Genomic DNA, 6,000 nt, shown 5'->3' on the forward strand with positions numbered 1-6,000 from the left:
TGAAAGAATAGTAGCAGGAACATCAGAGAGCATATGGGACTGGTCAGGAGGAATGGGGAAAAGTTCTTGCTCTGTCAGGACTAGTAAACTGACTTTAGGTACATGACCTTCAACTTTATGGTACCTAAGTTGATTTATCTGAAAAGTGAGATGACTGAGCTTGACCCGGGGTTAGATATTGAAGTGCCTACAGGGCAAGTAGGTAACTTGCATGGATGGGTGCCCAGAGTGGTTCTACATGTGAATACTGTGGTTGTGGTGTGGAGGATTCCGAGCTGCAAACATGCTCCCCCACTGTCCCATTCTAAAGAGAGCAGCTGACACTTCTTTAACCTGATGCCTCAAAGGCATACAGATTCAGTGATATCAGGTGTTTCTATTTTTATAGAGAAATCACAAATCCAGACTTTTGATGTGAAATTTCCCAATTTTTAAAAGGCAGCTTAAATTACTTAAAACCAATTACTTCAATTACTTATTGACCAATCAAAACCTGCCTTTAAGTTATGTCTAATTTTTGGGTCCTCACTTTGTCAATATTTTTGAAGTGTGTTCCTAGAACCGATGCTAATAGATGTAACAGCCAAAAAAAAGGTCCCTGTGGTCCAGGGGTGGGCAAACTTTTTGACTCGAGGGCCACAATGGGTTCTTAAACTGGACCGGAGGGCCGGAACAAAAGCATGGATGGAGTGTTTGTGTGAACTAATATAAATTCAAAGTAAACATCATTACATAAAAGGGTACGGTCTTTTTTTTTTTTTTTTTAGTTTTATTCATTTCAAATGGGCCGGATCCGGCCCGCGGGCCGTAGTTTGCCCACAGCTGCTGTGGTCAAATACCTTTTCGAAACATTGGACTAAACAAAGTTAAAGATGTTTCTTTACTGTAAGATTTCTCAGAGCCTTTTTATTATAAGGCATGCCTGGCTGGTGTGGCTCAGTGGTTGAGCAACCTAAGAACCAGGAGGCCACAATTTGATTCCTGGTAGGGGTGTATTCCCAGGTTGTGGGCTCGATTCTCAGTGGGGGATGTGCAGCGGACAGCCTATCAATGATTCTCTTTCATTATTGATGTTTCTATCTCTTTCTCCCTCTCCCTTCCTGTCTGAAATCAATGAAAATATTTTAAAAAATATTATAAGGCAGCACTGTCCAATATGGCAGCCACTAGACACATGTGGCTTTGAGCTCCTGAAATATGGCTCATGTGTACTGAGATGTGCTGTACATATAAAATACACATCAGATTACTAAGATTTAGTATTAAAAAAGAATTTAAAATATTTCATCAATAATGTTTATATTTATTGCATGTTGGAATATTAATAATTTTTATATATTGGGTTAAATGAAATATATTATTAAACTTAAGCAAATTTATTTTTTAAAATATGCCTCCTTGAAAATTTTAAATTACAAATGTAACTTGCATTATAATTCTGGTGGACATTGCTAGTATAATGTATCTGGTGATCACCCAAGAAGTGGATAGAGTATGAACATTTTCAAAATTTATTTGGCTTCAGATTCTTTTTTTATTGTTGTTAATCCTCATCCCAGAATATTTGTTCCATTGATTTCTAGAGAGGGAGATAAGGAAAAAGAGAGAGAGAGAGAGAAAGAGAGGGAGAGAGAGAGATCAATGTGAGAGAGATACATCAATTGGTTGCCTCCTGCACCCACCCCAACCAGGGTTGGGGATCGAACCTGCAACCCAGGCATATTGACCTCAGGCAGGAATTGAACCAGAGACCCTTCAGTGCATGGGCTGATGCTCTAACCACAGTGACCAGGACTGGACTTCAGATTATTTTTACATAGGGGGCAACTCATAAAATTAGTGTTCCATGGCATACTTCAGTAAAGGGATTCATCTCCGACACATGATTTTGTGATATTCTGAGAGATGGAGGAATATCATCATCATGATCCCAGATTTCCCCTTTGCATTTGATTTTGGTTGGTGGCCCCATGGCCAGCTCTCAGTGAGATGGCAACTCTAGGTCCCTCAGCACAGTTCTTGACCTTCTCACCTATTCAACCTTCCTTACCTATTTCTTCTTCCTTATTTAAAAAATTATCAAAATTATTGATGAATCATTGACATTCTATAAAATGTATCTAGTTTCATGAGTTTTGACCAATGAATACACCTGCATAACCATCACTATAATCAAGACAGAATATTTTCATCATCCTAAAATGTTCTCTTTTTAAAAAAAAAATATGTATTTTTCTTGATTTCAGAGAGGAAGGGAGAGGGAGAGAGAGGATAGAAACATCAGTGATGAGAGAGAATCATTGATTGGCTGCCTCCTGCATGCCCCCGACTGGAGATTGAGCCTGCAGCCCAGGTATGTGCCCTTGACTGGAATCAAACCCGACCCTTCAGTCCACAGGCAGATTCTCTATCCACTGAGCCAAACCAGATAGGGCCTAAAATGTTCTCTTGAGTCACTTTTCCAGCCAATCCTTATCTCTCAACACCCAGCTTATGCAACCACCAACCTGCTTTCTAATCTTGTTCTTTTGACCTCTTTTCTCCCTGTCTCTGTCTCTTTCTCTCATTTCCTCCCTTCATTTGTATCTAATGCAGTTGTCCTATTTCTCCAGAATCCTCTCTAACCTGTCTTTTCACCTCCATCTTGGATCTGTGCTTCTTTCAACCACTGTATTAGCCCATCAGCCTAGCTTCCTGGAGTCCTGCCTGACATGTCTGTCTAATCATAATCTCTATTGAGTCAGACCTAATTCCTTCCAAAGGGGACACAGCTTTCCTTCCAAAGGAGAGAAACCAGATAGTGTGCCACACTGAATATGACAAAATGGTGTTTCTAGAACCTAGAATCCTAACTATAGTATAACCCTGGTTAAATGCCTTGTTCCATTTCCACTGGATAATTACGATCGGCGAACTAGTCTATGCCATAGATGAGAGTGGCAGAAGGATGTACCAGGGAAATAAAAAGTGAGCAAAAGATCCAGGGCAGGAAGAAGCTGAAAAAATGGGACAATATTTCTTAATATGGCCGCACATTAGAGTATCCCTTGGAGCTTTGGAAATGTAATAGATGTTCAGGCTAAGCTTCAGAGATTCCAATTTCACTGGCTCTATATTTTAAAAAGATTCACAACTTATTTTAATATATAGCTAGTCTTAAGATCCATAAACATAGTAGACTGACCTAATTCATATCTTTATGAATTGTCTACAGGGATCATCCTGGATATAGAACTTTGGCCAGAAATTGACTTGTGAGCTCTGAGATTCCATTTGAGGACAGTTGGTAGGACAACAGCCATTATGTGATGGGGTTTAGCAGTGAGTTTAGGAAGAAATAAGACCAGGACCAGCTCAGCTCAGTCAATGGTTCCATGAGCCTGAGCGGGGGCGGCGAAGGATTTAGAAAAGACAGACAAAGAAAATTAGCTGGGTCTAGGTGGATCTCCTGTGTCTGGCTGAGGCCACAGAGAGAGACCCAGACAGCAAGCTGAGCCTTTATTTTATAGCCAGAGGTAAACGAGGTAGTGGTCACCATAGTTACAATGTTCTTGTGAGTTTCACTTTTTTGGCAGCACTTGCTGTACCTCCCGAAGCCCATTAGCTATCCAGATAGGGGAGAGTCATAAGGTCAAGCCTAATTATGCTAAGAGGGCTGTGCCCTCTAAGCTGGGACTTGTTTGTGGCTTTGCCAACAGGTCAGTCTGAGGCTTAACCCTATAGCCGCTTCCTACATTATCCAATGGCTTCTATACACTGGCGCTGCCTCCAAACTGATCCTGACATAGAAGTCATCCTCCTACCTACTCCCAACACCCACAGGACCAACAATGAGGAGATAATTTGCCTCATAATATCATGGGATGAAGGACAAGAGTGCTACACATAAAGTTATTGATAGGAAAGGATAGTACACTTAGAGAACCTGAGGTGGCTCAGGATGGCTGTAGTGGACAGTGTGCAGAAGAGACAGGAGACCAGGTTATGCAGGACAGCACCTGGGCAAGGATCTTGTGTGCCATGCAGGTGGAATCCCATTTTATCCTGGAGAGCTAAGGAGAACATTTCAAACTCTGCACTGTGAGTCAGACCCCTGGCCCTTCCTCCTAGGGCAGTGATGGCGAACCTTTTGAGCTCGGCGTATCAGCATTTTGAAAAACCCTAACTTAACTCTGGTGCCGTGTCACATATAGAAATTTTTTGATATTTTCAACCATAGTAAAACAAAGACTTGTATTTTTGATATTTATTTTATATATGTAAATGCCATTTAACAAAGAAAAATCAACCAAAAAAATGAGTTCACGCGTATCATAGGTTCGCCATCACTGTCCTAGGGTGTGATATGATGGCTAGTGAGCTTACTCTGACAGCAACGTGGGATTGGGTGCAGGGGAGGTAAGACGGGTCCTGAGGCACTAGATAGAAGGTTGTTGGCATGGTCCACTGCTTTTTCTGGACGTGAATATCCATTTTCCTGCAGCCTTCTTCACCTTTCTCACTCCACACATTTTCTCCCAGATGATCTCCAACATCAAGCTATTTGCTGATGACTACCATGCATTTGTTCAACAAGGATACATTGAAATAGAAACAAATAGCAGAAAAAATAAACACATTCAAAAGGTGGATCTTTGAAAACACCAATAAAGTCAACTCCTTTTGAAAATGTAGAAGAAGAGTGAGATTAGAAATAAGGAGATATTACAGATATAGAAGAAATGAAATATTCATAAAGATTTTTACATCTGACTTCTATGGTGATACATTTGAAACCCTACAAAAAGGGATCATTTTATGATAAAACATAATTCACCAAATTTGACTCAGGAGGTAGAAAATTTCAGTAGGCCAATATTAAATAAATGAGGTTGGAAAGTGATTAAAGAGGTGCCATTGGAAAAGGAACTGAGAGCATAGTTGAGTTCCACCTAACATTTAAAGAAGAGGTAACTGCATCAATAGTTAAACAATTCCAGATCATGAAAAATGGTAGCCAGAATAAATGCAATATAAACGCTTAAAAATGTAGCACGAGAAACATTAACTTAACCTCACTAGTGAGTATAAATGCAAAAAATGTTAAATATATACTAGAAATAGGACCTTACAATGATCAAGTAAACTTGATTCTAGAGTCCATATTAGAAAATTCATCAATATACTATACTAAATGAAGAAATTAAAAAAGAAAAAACATTCAACATGTCAATAGCTTCTAAAAAGACATTTAAGCCCTAACCGGTTTTATTCAGTGGATAGAGCGTCGGCCTGTGGACTCAAGGGTCCCAGGTTCGATTCCGGTCAAGGGCATGTACCTTGGTTGCGGGCACATCCCCAGTAGGGGGTGTGCAGGAGGCAGCTGATTGATGTTTCTCTCATCGGTGTTCCTAACTCTCTATCCCTCTCCCCTCCTCTCTGTAAAAAATCAATAAAATATATTTTTTTAAAAATTAAAAAAATAAAAAGACATTTAAGATCTATTTATAATAAAACTCTAAGTAAAATATAGATTTAAAAGGGACTTGAATATAATACATATAATATAGACTATGTTCTTAAAAACAATAATTATTACAAACCATTTCAATTAAATAGAGCAATAATAACTACCTCAATTAAAATCAGGAAGTAGACAGTGATAAATAATCAACCATTTTAATTAAAATTAGGAACTAAGTAGAGATGCTTGATATCAACCTTATTATTCAACATTTTTTACAATGTTCAGGTGAATTTATAAGAAAAGGAATGAAATAAATGATACAAAAATTTTTAAAGATCAATAAATACATACTTTTGCTAATAAAATGATTATACACCCAGAAAGCACATGAAACTTTGCAAGAAACCCAAAGACACTTTTGGGTAGAGCGCACCAACCTACAGGGCGAAAGTGCACAACCAGTTACTTTGTAGAATCTTCTAATTTGTGCCCATATTTGACTGCTTTCTCCTGGTGACATTTTACTTATACCTCCATAAACTGCACAAAGGCGG

This window comes from Myotis lucifugus, unplaced genomic scaffold, assembly GCF_000147115.1.
Source record: "Myotis lucifugus unplaced genomic scaffold, Myoluc2.0 scaffold_199, whole genome shotgun sequence".
Taxonomy (NCBI): Eukaryota; Metazoa; Chordata; class Mammalia; order Chiroptera; family Vespertilionidae; genus Myotis; species Myotis lucifugus.